Source organism: Cynocephalus volans, chromosome 12 (assembly GCF_027409185.1).
Source record: "Cynocephalus volans isolate mCynVol1 chromosome 12, mCynVol1.pri, whole genome shotgun sequence".
NCBI lineage: Eukaryota > Metazoa > Chordata > Mammalia > Dermoptera > Cynocephalidae > Cynocephalus > Cynocephalus volans.
The window spans coordinates 93,065,298-93,084,486 of record NC_084471.1 but is presented as its reverse complement, the minus strand read 5'-3'; the positions used below and the strand labels follow the sequence as shown (position 1 = coordinate 93,084,486).

Genomic DNA, 19,189 nt, shown 5'->3' with positions numbered 1-19,189 from the left:
GTATAAACACCATGGAGAAAGAGGCTATTAAGCCTAATGTGGTCCAGGATGGGCTGCAAGGGAAAGGATGGGATCAGAAATAGATGTTTAAAAATGATGCTGTGGAGAGCTTTTTTAAAAAAATTAAACGGTAAATAGTACATGACAACTAAGGATCTACAGGACCGTTCTGAAAGTGTTCTGTGAATCTTTTGAATCAACAGCACTCATCAGCCTAGATAAAAGAATGAAAGGACCTCAAGATGGCAGAGTCGTGTTGACAGTGACAGTTACATGGTGAGAGAGAGTGGGATATGGGTAGATGATTTGCGATTTTCTATGACGGCAAGAGGAGAAATGAGTTTTGACAAAGGGAAACTAGGGCAACCAGAGTAGTTAGTTGGAAGAGATTTTCTTTAGGCAAAATTTGTATGTTTTACGTTCTTTATTGAAATGTAGGGCACTTTCTTTGAGTTTCTTTTTAAGTTTTCATTAAGACTTGTCTGAATTCGAACATTTGTATTATTTGATTATTCTAGGAATTACATGTTCTGGTGAGGCTTTTAAGCATTTAAGAACCTTTGAATACCATTCCTACAGGTTCAAGATGAGTGAGGTTTCAGAAAATACTGACTTGGTTTTTACTTCTTTGAATTTTCAGGTCTACTTCTACAATCCTTATTATTAATTAGCTTCATAAGTTTTTTTTTCCCCTTGGCAGCTAGCTGGGGATCTGAACCCGTGACCTTGGTGTTATAAGGCTGAGCTCTAACCAACTGAGCTAACTGGCCACCCCCATAAGTGGTTTTGCCTAAGAAGAACCTGAATAATGGTGTCTCCATTTACATATTCTTTTCCACTAAAAATATACATATGTGTATAAATACTATGTATTATACATTATATGTATATATATTTTAGATGTTATCTATCTCCTATCTATAAAGTACAGATAATGTTAACTCTTTTTTTTTCTTCTTCCCCCCTTTCACTTTTTTTATCTTCTCTTTCATATCAGTAAGAGTAAAAATATATTATTTCTGAAGACGTGCTGCTTTAGATAATTCTAAAGAGCTGATACAGATACTTTCTATTCCATAATGTAGGGCGCAGAATGGGAATTGATAACTGACAAGATTACAAATACACTCATTTTTTTCCTCATCAAAAAATGTGGTAACAATAGCTATTCTGAGTTGCTGTAGACATGAAATCCTGTTGGTTATGTTGGAGGGTTGACACCAATGGCCTGATTTTCTGGAGACGTCCTGTCTCATCAGGTGAGTCTTGTCCTTAGTCATCAGAGGGCAGAGGACCTCTTTGGTTCCAGGGATTCTCTAGATTAAGGATTCTTAACCTAGTGCATTGGAAGGACCTTGATCTCCATGAAATTAATGCAAATATTATAAGCACTTTAAGAAATTGTGGTAAAAAAAATGCATAACATGAGATCCACCCTCACAACAAATTTTTAAGGGTACAGTATAGGATTGTTAACTACAGTCAAAATGTTGTATTACAGATTTCTAGCACTTTTTCATCTTGCATAACTGAAACTTTTTACCCTTGAATAGCAATTCCTCATTTCCCCCTGCTCCTAGCCCCAGAAACCACCATTCTACTTTTTGTTTCTATAAGTTTGACTGCTTTAGATACTTTAAATAAGTAGGATCATGCAGAATTTGTCTTTCTGTGACCAGCTTATTTCACTTAGCATAATGTCCACTGCTGTGGAAAACAGTTTGGAGGTTCCTCAAAAAATGAAAAATAGAACTATCATATGATCCAGCAATCTCACTTCTGAGTTTTTACCCAAAAGAATTAAAATCAGGACCTGGAGGATATATTTGCACTTCCACGTTTTTGTAGAATTATTCACAATAGTCACAAGACGGAAATAACCTAAATGTCCATCAACGGATGAACAGATAAAGAAAATTTGGTACTTGCATCCAATGGAATATTACTCAGCCATAAAAAGAAGGAAATCCTGTCATATGCTCCAACATGGATTACAGCCATGCTTGAAGGAAAAATCTGGGTGAAGCAGTTTGTAGTTTTTTGTCCTATTCTCAAAGGGATCTGAGATCCAAAGGTAAATGTCACCGCATTAGGGCAGGCCTAACCCCGAACAAATTTGAGATAAGTTAAATTTGCCTTCATCCTTCCACGTTTGTGCCTGCTCCAGATAATTAATGTGCTCATGACGCTCCTCTCCCTGCCCACCGTTTAAAACGTCTTCCTCTGTAGTTTCTCACTCCAGTCTGCTCTTTCTAGTTAGAGGCTCAGTAGAGACACTACCATCCTGTCTTATGAAAACATACTTATCGCGTTTTCTCTGAGCACTGCTCTTTGCTAGGGAACTGAAGATGAACTGAGCCTAGATACCATGGCTTGCCTTTCTAGATATGAATGTTTCTGCAGGGAATTTCAATGACCTAAACTGGTGAAAGCAAATAGTGGAGATTTGGGACACAAGGGCAAGTCTGAGTGGTGAAAGAGATCATGATGGGAAGCTCTTCTCAGCCCTTCTAGATCGTAGGATGCCTTCTCCACGTGCAAGACAGATCAACCTACTTAAAAAAAAGAGGACACAAATCCATTTAACAATGTCATAGAAAATTATTTTCTGCATTTTCTAGAAGGTCTCCTTAAAATTAATGTTTTTTTTTTTTTTTTTTTGGTAGGAAATGTAACCATATCTTAGGACCAAAGTTTCAGTGGTTAAGGGTTCTCTTGGGTTTTCTCTCGGTAAGACCCTGTGGCCAGAGGTTTCTGTCATATATGACCGAAGAAGAAATCCCGGGTGAAAGTTTAACCTTTTTTCCCCTAAACATTCAGGACACTTCTCATGGACCTAATTATTTCTGAAGCAGTTCTCTAGTAACATGACAAGGATTTGGTAGTGAGAAAAGAAATTCCAAATCTGTTTGACTTATAGCTCCCATCTGCCTTTTAGTGAGTTTAATTTTTTAAAGGTGTCTTCGTCTGCTTTGCTCTGCTGTAACAGAATACCCGAGATGGAGTGTTTATCATGAACAGAAATGTATTGGCTCACAGTTCTGGAGGCTGGAAAGGTGCTTGCGTTTGGCAAGGGCCCCTTGCTGTGTCCTCACATGACGGGTGGTGAGAGGGTGAGAGAGAGGGCAAGAGGTGGCCAAACTCACTCTTCTATGATGGTACCAATTCCACCCGTGAGGGTGGAGCCCTCAGGGCCTAATCGTCTCTGAAGGGTCCCATCTTTTCATAGCATAAGGGAGATCTTACCCTTTTACATGATCCTTAGTAAAACTTATGTAATTCATATAATGTAGACTGCTAGTACATAGCTACATTGGGAAGTTTGGGTATTTCCTGTAGATGTTATGGATTGAATAAACTCAGGTATATTCTGTGTAGAATACTTTCTTGGAATTTAAATTGCTTTCTTTTTAAAAAATTTATTTAATATTATTATTATTTTTACATTCTAAGATGTTATTGTGGAGCAGTTAGGTGGAGAGGGGAGAGGGGAAAGGGAAGGGGGATATGGTGGGAGAAGGAGGAAAGGGGGGTGTGGTCCAGGCCTGTGGCACCCTTCTCATTCTGGCAGGGGAGCCCTGGGCACTTCCAGCGGTGGCTTGGTGGTCATCGTTGGGCTGGATGAGGATGTTGGGGTGGTGTGGCTGAGGCCCTCAGCATCCCCCACCACAGCTTGGGAGCCACCAGTGCTTCTGACAGCAGCCTGATGGTCATCGCTGAGCTGGATGGGTGGGTGGGTGGGTGGGGGGTGTTGCATGGCTAAATTACTTTCTTTTCTTTTTTTTTTTTTTTTAACAATTCTTTTTATTTATTTATTTTGTCTTTTTGTGACCGGCTGCACCACGCTCAGCCAGTGAGCACACCGGCCATCCTTATATAGGATCCAAACCTGCGGTGGGAGCACTGCTGCGCTCCCAGCGCCGCACTCTCCCGAGTGCGCCACGGGGCCGGCCCCTAAATTACTTTATGATTTAGGAACTAAGGAAAAGCTTGTAGTCATTGGCTTAGAGATTGATTACATAGAATTTGCAGAAATAGTGCTTCTCATTCCAACTTTATTCCCATTTTACACCAATTTTTTTTTCTTACATAACAGATGTGACATCTGAATATTTCTCTATTGTTGCTGGCATAATCAACTTTGTCAAAGAGTCATATGGTTTGTGCAACCATAAAGATAATCTTGGAACACTGATACATGTAAGGTTAATTTTAAAAGCCTGTGAAAATAGTAGAAAGCAGATGGAGAGCTGCCATGGAAATCATTAACACATAGAGGAAGAAAAATGTTACTTTAGGGTTATTGTCATTTCCAAAGGAATAGTCAGAGTTGCAAGATTTTTTCCCCTCACCCAATTGTTAGTAATAAAAACAGTTTCTGGCATGTAAATATATTTTTCATTTACTTATAATTTTATACAGCCTTTACTGTATTCTGAATACATTCCAAGTATGCACATTTTTGTTGGTAAAGATTTTTTCAGCAGCAGGAGAGAATTTAACTTATTCACCACAATTTAAAATCAGAATCGTTCTTTTCCATTTTTCTGAATGAAATTGTGGCTTATTAGTTTTTGTTCTCCCTAATAGGTTTTTTATCTTGATATAGCAGAATAGTTAGTCTCAGAATTACATAGTCTTTAAAGGAAGATGACTCAAATTTGCATTTACGGATTAATTGTACTAATTGGCAAAAATAGAGACTTAAGTCTGGATAACTCAATAAAAGTAATTAAAAAATTGTTCAGGCCAGATTCTTTATTAGAAATTATAATTGCTGGACACTGCTCTTTACCATGGCTTAATCATAGAGAAAGTTAAAAAATCCCATTGGGATTTGCACTGCTCATTTGGCACCAGCAAGTATGTCCCACCTGATGGTTTTATATATTCATTACCATGCCCTTTGGAAAAGTCAGTAACTAAATTCTAATTCTTTCTTCTTTCTTCTAAGGCAATTTTAGTTGCTGTGGTTCTGATGGAACAGAATAATCAAAAGTGGGAAAGAATTAGAGTTGGGGACAGGGGGGGTTTGGAACATCAACATAACATTTAATAAAATGTGAAGTTAAAGTAATGCTGTTTTTGACCTTGAAAATGAAATATCAAGAATAAAAGGATAAATATCTATTATTCCAATTTGCAGTGGGAATTCATTAAAATTGGTTCCTTTGCAAAACACTAAAATCACACAATGAAATTCAATGGGAATTTAAAATGAGAATGTGGGGATCAAAGCAAAACCATGCTACATTTCTTAAAGAATGCAGATGGATTAGCATCTAAATAATCTTTTTAAAAAAAAATTTTTCAGATTTGGATGGAAAATTGCCTTTCTGCAATTGTGTTATGGCCACATTGCAATTAGGAAATGGAAAATGAATATCTGAGATCCAACAAAATCTGGTCTCATCAGCATCAGAACCATGTATGGAAAGAGAAAACAAAACACAGACTTAAGAGGATGGCAAAAAAGAAAGACCAGCAGGAATGGAAAAAGTACTCATAAGTGGTGCAGTTGAACTTTGGGAATAAACCAGCCTTAGCAAAATTACAGCATTTGTCATTTGTGAGTGTGCAATGATTTAGTTGGCTTCATACCTAAGCTAGGGGTTCTTGAGATCCCGCATTTGTTGGAGTCAAAGAAAAAACAGTATTTCTCTTGTGTAAAATGCTTAGGGAATTTAAAAAAATGTTTTTTGAAGTATAACATACATACAGAAACATGCACAGACCACAGTGCATAGCTCAATCAATTTCTACATAAGGAAGTTACTTGTATGTAGAGCAAGAGAGACTATTTTTAGAAGCCCAGAGCCCACTCTGTTATAACCTTCCAGTCATTATAGCCCCAAATATAACCACTATCCTGACTTCTAAACCATAGAATAGTTTTGCCTGTCTCTGAAATTTATATAAATGTAATCATAGAGGATGTACTTTTAAAAATATTTATCTCTTTTAGCTGAATGTTGCGTTTGTGAGATTTATTCCTGTTGTTGCATGTAACAATTGCTCATTTTCATTGCTCTATGGTATTCTATTATATGACAAGTCTGCATACTTTTGCTGATACTAACGATGCTGCTGTGAACATTCTTATACATGTCTTTTAGGAAACAGAGGTACACGTTTCTCTGTATACATACCTAGGAGTGGAATTGCTGGGTCATGTGGTAGTCATCTTTAGTGGAAACTGCTGAATAGATTTTCCAAAGTAGTTTTATGTGAATTCTACTTGCTTCTCATCCTTACCAACTCTTGGAATTGTTATTTTTATTTTTTGCCTTGATGGCAGATTGTAGTGATATCTCATTCTATTTCTACTAAAGAAATCGAGCCCCTTTAGACCGATATGTTTATTGACCCTTTGAATACTCTTTTTTGGAAAGTGCCTATTAAAGTTTCTTGCCCAGTTTTTCTATTAGATAGTCTGTATGTTTCTTACCGGTTTTAGGAATTCTTGTATTCTGAGTCTGAGCTTGTTGTCAGTAAGATGTATTGCAAACATCTTTTCCCACTCTGGGGCTTAACTTTTCACTTATTATTTTTTTCTTTTTTCCACTATTTTTTCTTTTTCAAAAATTTTAATTGTACATATTTGTGGGGTACAGTGTGTTTCAATACATGCATATATTGTACAACGATTCACTTAGGGTAGATAGCACATCCATCACCTAAACATTTATCTTTTCTTTTTGGTATTTACATTCAAGATCCTTTTTTCTAGCTATTTAGAAATATACAATACAATAGTATTAGCTATAGTCACCCTAGAACACCAGAACTTACTCTTCCTATCTGTGACTTTGTACCTGTTAACCCACCTCTTCTCCCCCACCTTCCTCACTCTCCTTCCTTTCTCAGTCTGTGGTAACCATTGTTTTACTCTATATTTCTATGAGAACCACTGTTTTTTTTTTTTGATTCCACATATGAGTAAGACTGTATGGTATTTGTCTTTCTGGGCCTGGCTTACTTCCCTTACATATGGTCTCCAGTTCTATCCATGTTGCTGCAAATGACAGGATTTAATTTTCTTTGAATAGCTGAACAGTATACCATATATTTTTTTTTTTATCCATTTCTCCATTGATGAATATTTAGGTTGGTTCCATCTCTTGGCAATTGTGAATAGTCCTGAAATGAACATGGGAGTGCAGCATCTCTTCAATATATTAATTTAATTTCCTTTGGATATATATACCCAGTAGTGGGATAGCTGGGTCATAAAGTAGATCTATTTTTAGCTGTTTGAGAAACCTCCATACCATTCTCCATAATGGCTGTACTAATTTACATTCCCACCAACAATGTATGAGAGTTCCCTTTTCTCTGCATCTTTGCCAGCATTTGTTATTTTCTGTCTTTTTGATAATAGCTGTTCTAACTGTGATGAGATGATATCTCTGTGGTTTTGATTTGCATTTCCCTGATGATTAGTGATGCTGAGCATTTTTTCATGTACTGTTGGGTATTTGTATGTCTTCTTTTGAGAAATGTATGTTCAGGTCTTTTGCAAATTTTTTGATTAGGTTATGTGGTTTTTTGCTGTTGAGTTGTTTGAGTTCTTATGTATTCTGGATATTAGCTCCTTGTCTAATGTGTGGTTGGTAAACACTTTCTCCCATTCTGTGGGTTGTCTCTTCACTTTGTTGATTGTTTTCTTTGTTTTTCTGAATTTTTTTTAGTTTGATGTAATCCCATTTGTCTATTTTTGCTTTTGTTGCCTGTGCCTTTGTAGTTTTGCTCAGAAAAGTGTTGCCCAATTTTATGTAGTGTTTCCTCTATAGTTTCTTCTAGTAGTTTGATAGTTTCAGGTCTTAAAGTTGGTCTTTGATCCACTTTGAGTTGATTTTTTGTGTAAGGTGAGAGATAGGGGTCTAGTTTCAATCTTCTGCATGTGGATATCCTGTTTTCTCAGCACCATTTATTGATGAGGCTGTCCTTTCCCGACTGTATATTCTTGGCACCTTTGTCAAAAGTCTGTTGGCTATAAGTGTGTGGGTTTATTTCTTGGCTCTCTGTTTTATTCCATGGATCTATTTGTTGGTTTTTATGCCAGAACCATGCTGTTTTGGTTACTATAGCTTTATAGTATATTTTGAAGTCAGGAACTGTGATGTTTCCAACTTTGTTCTTTTTGTTGAAGATTGCTTTGGCTATATGGGGTCTTGTGTGGTTCTGTACAAGTTTTAAGATCATTTTTCTGTTTCTGTGAAGAATGTCACTGTTATTCTGATAGGGATTGTGTTAAATTTATATTTATATTTATATATGTTAAGATTGCTTTGAGTAGTATGAACACTTTGATGTTCTTCCAACCCACGAACATGGGACATCTTTCCATTTATAGGTGTCTTACTCAATTTTTTAAGTCAATGTTCTATAGTTTTTATTGTAGAAATCTTTTACCTCCTTGATTAAATTTACTTCTAGGTATTTCATTTTTTGGTAGCTATTGTACATGGGATTACTTTCTTGATTTCTTTTTCAGATATTTTGTTATCGGTGTAGAGAAATGTTATTAATTTTTGTATGTTGATTTTGTATCCTGTGACTTTACTGAATTCATTTATTATTTCTAGCAATTTTTTGGTGGAGTCATTAAGGTTTTCTATGTATATGATCATGTCATCTGCAGATAGGAATAGTTTGACTTCCTCCTTTCTAATTTGGATGCCCTTTATTACTTTCTTTTGCCTTACTGCTCTGGCTAGAACTTCCAGTATTGTGTTGAATAAGGTTGGGGAACTTTCTACTTCTTAACAATGTCTTTGGTGAACAGACATTCTTAATTCTAATTACCTTGGGTTGAGTGTTCTCCCAAAACCTGATCCCGACTGTGACGGTGTTAAGAGAGTAGGAAATATGGTAATTGAAAGGTGGGGCCTTGAAGAGGTGATTAGATTATAGGAACATGCCTAGTGAATGGATTAAAAATGGTGGTCATGGGCATGATTCTGAGGGCTTTAAAAGGAGAATGCATGAGGAACTCTCTCTCTCTCTGCTCCACCATTTTCTGCTCTGTGAGACCCGTGGATCACTGTTGCCACCACCAAGACCCTCACCAGATGTGTTCCCTGGACTTTGGATTCCCCAGGCTCTGCAACTAAGCAATAAATTTCATTTTCTTACAAATTACGCAGTTCCACATATTTTGTTATAAGCAGCAGAAATGGACTAATACACAAATGTAGTACAATTTATCACCTTTGTTTCTCTTATGGTTAACACTTTTTGTATTCTGTTTTTGAAATCTTTACCTGTTCAAAGGTCATAAAAATTTTTTTTATAATTTCTCCTAGAAGCCCTATTGTTTTAGCTTTCACATTTAGGTCTACAATATATCTGGAACTGCTATTTGCATATGGTGGGAGGTAGAGGTTCAAGATGGAAATTTTCCACATATGGATATCCAATTGACTTATATCCAGTTGACCTGTATCTGGTTGACCTATATCTGGTTGACTTAGCAACACTGACTAGGAAGATCATCCTTTTCCTAATTCATTGTATTACTTTTGTCATAAACCAAGTGAACTTTTCTTTCTTTTCCATTGACTAACATCTATCCTTTCATTAATTCTTTTAATTACTGCAGCTTTATAATAAGTCTTGATATCTGGAAGTGAAAGACGTCGACCTCCAGATTTGGTCTTTTTTAAGATTACTTTTTTTTTTTTTTGTCTTTTTCGTGACAGGCACTCAGCCAGTGAGTGCACCGGCCATTCCTATATAGGATCCGAACCCGTGGAGGGAGCGTCGCTGCGCTCCCAGCGCCGCACTCTCCCAAGTGCGCCACGGGCTCGGCCCAAGATTACTTTTAATATTCTTTGCATTACTATACAAATATTTGAATCAGCTTTTCCAGTTTCTTAAGAATATCCAGCTGCGATTGCATTAAATCTGCAGATCATTTTGGGAGGAATTGATAGTTTAACAACATTGAATCTTCCAATCCATGAATATGATATCTCTCCTCCAACAATATTTTTTAATTATTGGAGTAGAGATGTTACATATCACTCATTAGATTTATTTCTAAGCAATTGATGCTTTTTAAATGCTATTTTTCAAATTTCATCTTCTATTTGTTTGTTGCCAGTATATGCAATACTATATTATATAGTCATGTTTTTTCGAGAATGTTAAGACTTGAAAAAGGGACAAACATTAATTATTACTTCTAATTTAAAGTATTCACTATTAATGACATACATATTCAAAAGGTAACAACTAGAGCAAACCTAAAATCTCTGTCTGGTTATGGTTCTTATTTTGCATTGAGCAGAAGTGTAACAATTCCTCTTTCTGAAGGCCTTTAAGGGTGGAAAAACCCTAGGCCCATGCATGATTTTCCAGATTTTTTAGAAGTTGCTGCAACTTTCAGCTGTTGTTACATATTGCTGGATTTTTGGTGACATGCTAGTGACCAATGACCATCTCTTGGTGACTAACTAGAACGTTTTTGTATCATCTCTTCCTTTTTTTTCTCTTCCTATCATCTCTTTCCTCTTTCTTTCTACCTTGAGGTAGAAATTATTTTTCTGTACCAGAAAATCTACAGTTTTTTCCCTGAGTGGGAAGAGATTAGGAGCTCCATTTCTATACACATGACCCTCCTTTGTTTGAATTAGGAGATTGCTTTTCCATCCACATCCTCTCTTCCTCACTGAAGTCTTGAAAGTGCAAAATTGTACATACAATATTTATTTCATTTTAGTATATATTATATATCTTCACTGATTGTTCTAAGATTGTCTTTTTTTTAAACTGAAGTTACTTGCTGTGATTACTTTTTTGATTCTCCACAAAATATTAAACCCTGTAGGCAGGTTGTTTTTTTTGCAGCTGGTTGGTATGGAGATCAGTAGGCAGATTTCTAAACGGAGGCAAAAGAGGTCTATTCAATTATTTTATTATCCCTTTAATCACATAAACAACACTTTCCTGCCTCATTTATAATAATAAGATTATTTTTTAATACTTTCTTTTTTTTCTTCAAAATATGGTTCTGCATCAGAACCAGTCATGGTGCTCGTTAGACATGCAGATTTCTTAGTTCCTCTCTGGTTCTATGAATTAGCAAGTCTGGAGATGGGGTTCAGGGACTCTATTTTAAAACATCATGCCAGTTAATTCTTCTGTACATTAAATTTAAACATTATTACTTAAATCATTTGTGTGAGCTTCTAGTGTACTCCCAAACGTGTCTTATAATTTTCTGACTTGCATTTGAAAATGTAGTTTTTTGGGGGGAAGATAATGAAAGTGTTAGGGAGAATGCAGCTTAGTTGAAAGTTCAGCCCTATGAAAGTGATCATCTGTGAATGTGATGTCATTAACCTCCCATCACCAGGATGTGTGGCTTCTGTTTGGCTAAGAGTAGTAATAGGTGGTGCTGGTCTGGTCCCTGTGTGACCTGCAGTCCAACTTTTCTTGTTCAGTCTATGACTGTGGAGCAGCGACTAATTTCTTTCCCTACTCTCTATGAAGAAAATCTGTTATTTGCATAAAACAAAACAAAACAAAATCTATCTACAGTCTAAACTGAAAAGTATTTAAAACAACAATGAGTAAGTAATTAAAAATGGCATTTTTATTAATGGTTTTCAAGATCAAGTGATATCAGAGGATTCCAGAACTGTTCCTCCTGTCTCCAACTCTTAGACTACTTCAAGGAGTGGGGGACGCAGAGCCAGGGGCTGTCCAGGCTTTGCTTGTGCTCATGGCGTGACGGCAAGAATGTTCCTTCTTCTCAAAACTTCAGTTTCCTCATTTGCAAAATGGGTAATAAAAGAACCCATTGAATAGAATTGTTGGAAGAATTAAATGAGGTAATGCATGTAAGGCACTTGCTTCACGTGACACATAAGTAGTTGTTTTTATTATCATAGGCAGGTTTTGTGATGTGTCTGAAGCAGATTTCAGAAAATGCCTGCCTCAAGTTGCTCATGTGCTAGATATGAAGATCATTCAGAGGAATAAATTGATGGAAGACTCCAGGACAGGGATTATGACTTTGCAGGTGTATACAAAGCCTTTTCAGTTATGTCTTTCTATGTTGTTATTATGGCACCTTGTGACAGAGGAGGTATCACCCCTATTTTACTAGTCAAGGAAACTAAGACTCAGAGACAGTAAAATGTTTTCAGAAGCTGAAAGCAGAAGCAGAACTCAGGCTAAGGATATTTTAAAAATTAATTTTTTTATTAAAGCATAATTGATTATACATATCTCTGGGGTACAAAGTTGAATGTCAATACCTGTGCACAATGTGGGATCATCTAAACAGGATAATTTGCATGATTACTACAAAATGTAATCATACCTTGTGTCTAGTAACCAATAGCTCCCTAAACCCCCTCTTCCTCCGCCTTTCCCATCTCTAGTAACAATAGTTCTGTTCTCTCCTTCTGAAAGTTCAACATATTAATGTGATTGCTTTCTCTCTTTCTTTCTTCCATTTATTTTTTACCTCCCATTTATGAGTGAGGACATGTGGTATTTCTCTTTCTGTGCCTGGTTTGTTTCACTTAACATCAGGCTAAGGATATTTGACTCCAGGTGCAGTATTCAGCAGCCCACCCACAGCCCCAACCACTTCTCATAGCTGGATGTGATCTCTTGAGGCATCCAAAGCCCCCCCATCTGATTTGGAGGTGCCAAGATATTACCTCACCTATTTTGTTTGTCTGATAAACCTGTTAAATCAGGCAAGTTGAGAAAAAGGGTAACATTTCCTGGCTCCTGAGGAACTGCGATGATAATTGCTCATTACAACCCTCTGTGAAAGGGCTACAGGGAATGATTTTCATAGAATCAGGAATTCTCTTTTTTTCTTTCTAAAGGAGACATTGTCAGGGAGAAATACATGTGCTAATTACAGATCCTTTAAATAAATAAACAAAATGACCAGTTGTTTAGAAGTAATTTATTCTAACTAATCAAGACTATAGATGCAACAAGACCTTAAGAACTGCCATTTAAGGGATTAGAAATAATTCAATATAGAAATTCACACTTCATTTTAGTGGTGAATCATTCCATAAATAATTCAGTGCTTGAAATGGGGGGGAGTGAGAGATAGTAATTTTCTCTTTTTGGCAACTTAAAAACTTCCTGTTCTCTACTGGGAAACGCTTATTTAACTCTTGCCATCTTTTTCCCTGAGAAGGTAGGTGACGTGGCTGTTGTAAAGTACATTCAGATCTCCCTTCAGGGCTCAGGAACTTATTACACTGTTGGTTGCCCGCCAGTGAAAAAAGCCACCCTGCCAAGGTCACGACCCCTTGTAGAGGTAGCCTGCCTCAATGACAGGTTGATACCTGGTGTAAAGACCCAACAGAGCTGCCTGTGGGTCAGCTGGAGTCTTTCTTGAGACGGTATCTGAGCCCTTTTTCTCATTCCACCCAATCCTGCTGTGTTTCCCTACCCTGTAGCTATCAATCACTCTTAAATGCTGACCTGACTTGAAGCCTGTTTCCTGGGGAATCCAATCTGCAAGTAGGGGATTGAGAAGACATGTTCTCACAGTTGTAGGGTGGAAGTCACAATTAGCATACCTAGAGGTTTTAAATACTAATAAGCATAGTAATGATTCTGAGTTGAAGTGCAGTTAAGAGACTCTATAGACTTAGGAGTTATTTAGACCAAGAGTTCTTAAACTTGGGATGTGTATAAGAATCTCTTGAAGAGGGTTTTTTTTTTTTTTTTTTTTCAAATTTGATTTCCCAAGCCTTACTCCAAACTTTCTGAATCATAATCTTTAGAGATGGGACCCAAGATTAAAAAAATAATTACCTTATAATTCTGATGAAACTAGTCTATAGATCAGCACTTCAGAATGACTGACCAAGAAAAACATATTTATAGATGAGAAAAAAGTTATAACCTTGAATGCCTATGCTCTAATTTTTGCTGTATATATTTTTAATGGCTGAAAAATCAAGGTTCTACAGAACATGAAGGCACATAGAAAGTGCTGGGTAAATAGAATGAATGAGGGAACAAACCTGCCATCTTCATAGGGGTCAATAATTGCCTCTCTTGTGGAGGTAGACATGTCTAATAGCCCATGGGTATTTAAGCAAACATTACCAGACTCCATGACCAACACAGGGAAAGATTCCTACAAGAGCTGTCTCCATAAAGTACAGATTACTTCAGGAAGTACTAGTGAGTTTTCCATCATTTCAGTCTATTTAAGCAGAGTATGGATGGCTTATTATTCTTGCAGTGGGGATTTCTGCACAGAGAAAAATGTTTAACTAGATAGGCTGAAAGAGTCTATGATGCAAGAGACAGATGGGGAATTTATATCTTCAGAGAGGAGCAAAGACAATTGCAGTGGGAATACTTAAGTAAGGCCTGAGTGCATTTAGCTATCGTTTTCAGCAGATCAACCTTGGATTAGGGCATGAACTTTGCTGGCCTCTCATAAAAAATGAGTGAATACTGTGTTAGTCTCTCTATTTATTAAAAGAGAATTAACTCTGGTCAGTATCAAATGGAAGAGATAATATAGGAAAGTCGTGTGTGCGTGCGTGCGTGTGCGTGTGTGTGTGTGTGTGTGTGTGTGTGTCACAGCTGAGTGGTCTCTTTCCCATCCTATGCCTTGGACAGTTCACACAGTCAGATTCCTCTAATTGGGAGAGCAGAGCTGTTTTTCTTAATAAAATTTAATCTTTTTCCTCTAGAGACAAGCTCAGAACAAAAAATAGGATTATATTATCTTATAGAACAACTCAGTACAGGTCACAGTGGGATAAATTTCATATACTTAATTGAATCTTTTTATCAATGGCATTCCTTAATGAATTTTTAATAGATGTGACAGTATTTTCATTTAGTAGCAATAAAAGGGAGAATTGCTTCATAAACATTTTAATAGAGAATTTATATATTGAAAGCTGTGCTGCTTACTCAAGTGATTATTCCATGGTTGTTCCTGAAAAGCAGATGGTCTATTAGTATATGGCCCCAACGTGTGCCCTTAAAGGCTCCAAAGTTTGAACCATGTAAATGGACGTGAAAGCTTTTAAAAAATCCTTTTAAAAAAAAAAAATTGGGGGAAGAGTATATTATCAGAATAATTTTTGTAGACAAATATTCAATCATTTTGATTTGAGCTCAGTGATCAGGAAAGAAAGCGTGATATAGTGGAAAGAATAATGAAACAATAATTCTGGGTTGGTGTCATTCCCATTAACTAGTTCTGTGAACATAAACAAATCTCTTTTCTCCCTGAGTACTGGAATTTCCTCATCTGTGAAATTTTGGGATAGCTGATCTTCAAGAGCACTTTCAGTTGTAAAGTAGAATCTCATGTTATCTGAGAATTTAGCTTAGGACTCAACAGCAAACCTACTTTCTTGATACGACGGCATGTTGATGAAAAGCCATGTGTCCATGCCCTTAACTACTACCGCAAATGATAATATCTATGTCACAGAGTTACTCTGAGGATTAAAATGAGATAATGTATTTAAAGTAATTAATACAGTGCCTAGGTATAGCATAGAAAATGTGCAATGGATGTTATTTTTATATTGTCTTACTAATTATGCTAACTTGACAGATTTCCCCCCAATCTCTTTATTATTGAGTCTTGTTATCCTCGGTGACAATGAACTTAGGTGTTTTCTAGACATAAACACTTAATATTCCTAAATGGACACTTCAGTTTTTCTGGGAGTTATGACCGATGTAAAATTATAGCTAAGGACCTTGTTTATCAAGGTCTTATTTGAAACGTAGAGGAATTTCTCTGATAATGAATAAGATGTATTGGCATTTATGTGAAAATCAATGTTTTTACTTAAAATTTTTTCATTATAAAACTAGCTTATGTATACAAAATAAAACTTAGGAAATAGAGAAAAAAATTCTACGTCCCAACCCCATGACCATTAATGTTAACATTTTAGCATGCATTTTTAACACTTATTCCATTTTAAGTTTTTTCTAAAACTTAGATTAGACCATATGGTTGGTACGATTTAGAATTGTTTTTATCCATTAATATTATGAGTGTCTCACATAATTTGGTACCTTTACAAACATCATTTAAATGGATGCAAATATTTTAAATATTGTTCTAAATTGTTATTAATTTTGTTTTTCAAGTGATTGGGGGGATTTTTTAGGTGTACAGTTATATTATCCACAAATATCAATTTTGCATGGTCCCTTATTCTTGCTGCATGTTATATTGCGTTGTCTAACGCTCGAGAACTGCAAGTAGTTTGGTATAATTAAACAAAGGCTTCACAGGGTGGCAGTCACAGATAACACAGGAGAGATAAAGTGGATCTAGATCATGAAGTGACTTAAATGTTATGCTAGCAATTTTGGGCTTTATTCTGTAGAAATGAAGAGCTGTATAAAAAATGAAATTAGCTTCTTACTTTACATCATACACAAAATAATTTCCATACGGATTATGGAGTAGATGGAAAAGGCAAAAATGCAACAAACTTAGGAGAAAAGAAACAGAACTACTTTTATGACCCAAGCATATGGATTACTTTCTAAAACAAACATGAAAAGCATAATCCATAGATTCTTATCAACAAATATTTATTGAATGCTTACTAAGCCGGGCACTGTTCTTTGTACTTGTGATGTGTCAGCAGACTGAACTCCCCTTACGGAATTTTCTAGAGTTTATAAGAAATAAACACAATACATAATAAATTATATAGCATATAAGATGGTAGAAAGTGTTGTCTTCTCCTGAATCTCTCTCCAAAACTCAGTACTGGTTGTCTTTACCTTTCTATCAGTTTCCTTCCTTTAGTGATCTTAATGCAGTTCCCTGGCCATAAATACCATCAATATGCTGATGGTTCCCACATTTTTGTCTCTGGCCCAGAACTTCAGAGTTATAAATCCAACTGCCTGCATGACAACTTCGCTTGGATGTCCTATAAGCATCTAAACTTTTCATATTCAAAACTGACTTCCTCCATTCAGTCGATGCCATTTCCGTCCCATCAGTTACTCATAATTTCCCTGTTACAATGTGACTTAATTTCATATATTTTCCCCCATATGTTCCAGCTTCACTGGGCTTCTTTTTGTACTTAAGCCCCAGATAGACTTCTGCTGAACAGCCTCCACCCTGGTTTTTCCCTCTGCCTGGAATACTCCCCCAAATAACCACAAGGCAAAGTCCTTCAGCATTTAAGTTTTCTCAATGAAGCACACTCTGTACAATACAATTTCACAGCCATTGATCATTAATTGCCTGGATTCCTTATTTCATTAGTGGTTCCAAATGATGATATTTTAATTCTATACATTTTTCCTTGTTTATTGGCTGGAGTATTTTTACAAAAAGCAATGGTTCTTCATCAATTATTTGGTATACTGAGGTATTAATTTATACAGCAAAGGGGGCATAAAAGCTTGGTTCTTTTTATAGGACTTCTAACTATTGATTAAATATTTTTAATTGTTACAGGATCATTCAAGTTTTCTACGATCTCTCTTCTAAGTTATATTCTAATTTGTTTTGAGTTTTGTCTCTCTATTAATTTTTCACCTCATAAGCTAACCACTGTAATAATAGAGGAGGACTTGGTCACACCTGTCTCAGTACTGGACAGATCATCTAGGCAACAAACCAACAGAGGAACGGTTAATCTGTCAGATGGAGAGAACAAATCTATGGTTATTAGAGGGGGGTGGGGGCGGGAAAAGGGGGGAGGAAGGAGGAAGGGAAGAGATTGGATAAGGAATAAAAAGATTAAGTATGATTTGTAACAATGTATATGCTAATGAAAAATTAAAAAAAGATAAACAACTTGAGTGGGAAAATTATTTTATATATTATAAAAAAGGTTGCCTTTAACCAATTCAGTGTTTTCTCCCCTACTTACCACCAGACACACTGCACCAGTGCCTTGGGGCCTGCCTGTGGACCCGAGGCATGGAGAAGGGGACCAGACCCCCCTCCCACAACCAGGCACCCCACGCCAGCACCTTGGGGTTCACCCAAGGACCTAGATTATGGAGCCGGGGACCGGACCCCCCCCGACAACCAGGCACACCATGCCAGCGCCTCAGGACCCACTCGGGGACCCGGGTCATGGAACAGGGGATTGGATACTCTCCACAACCAGGCACATTGCCAGCACCATGGAGCAGGCCAAAACCATCTCCTCCTTGTGGGCGGTCCACCACAGCCACCACAATAACCATGGCTGCCGCAAAGGTGGCTAGATGCCACAACCTCCACGCAGATCGTCCACCAGCCACTGGAGTGCATGGACACAAGGAGAGTCACCAGCAGAGATAAAGAAAGGAGGAGGATGTCTGTCTCCACAAAGCCCATTTCATAGTGTCGGAAGAGGCATCTGCTCTATGATAGTATTGGGGACCTGAGCATGCCTCTCAGCATTGGACAGATCATTTGGGGAGCAAGTCAACAGAGTAACCATTATTCTTTCAGAGGGAGAGAAGAAATCTAGGGTGATTAGAGGGGGGAGGGGGAGGGAGAGGGGGATGGGAAGGGATTAGACAAAGGGCATAAAGAATAACTACGATTTGTAACAATATAGATGCTAGTAATTTGATCAACATATCTCAATGTTGAACACCAAAAATATGTATAATCAATTTTGATTCATTAAAAAAATTCACTGTTTTCATAAATATGTGCCATAAATGCATAAAAGAAAGCTGTATCCTCTCATGCTTCATTTTAAGTATCAATATTTAAAGTGAAAAAAATAATTTTATTAATATTTTATATTATTATGAAAATAGTTTTAATATTACTCTATCTTTAAATTCAAGGTATTTCTTTTATAAACAGTAAATGGCTGATTTTGTCTCAACAGAACAGTTAATTCCATTTATATTGATTGTAATTACTGTTATATTTGTATTCATTGCTACCATCTTATTTTGGGCTTTTTATTTGGCCTGCTTTATTATTTTTTTTCCTTCTCTGTTCTTGTCAACTTTTGTATGAAGTTGTTTTCTGAATTCTTATTTTCTCCTCTACTAATAGGAATACTGTATACTTCATTGTAATCTTTATGTAGTTATTCTCCTCTTGGACAATACAAAGACTTAGAATGCTTAAATTTTGATTAACCTCCTCACAAATAATAGTTTCATTTGTTCAGGATTTTATATTTCTATTTTTATTTTAAAAATATTTTTTTAATATTTT

The 19,189-nt window shown here is 36.5% G+C and overlaps 1 protein-coding gene across 1 annotated transcript in view; it reads left to right on the top strand.

The window, feature by feature from the left end:
- The window catches only part of AEBP2 (AE binding protein 2), a 211,001-nt gene extending 193,036 nt beyond the window's left edge, over positions 1–17,965 (top strand). The window contains exon 11 of the transcript XR_010021350.1: positions 17,895–17,965. The gene's annotated coding sequence lies outside the window, so the exon portion shown is untranslated. The remainder of the gene's footprint in view (positions 1–17,894) is intronic.
- Positions 17,966–19,189: the final 1,224 nt, after the last annotated feature.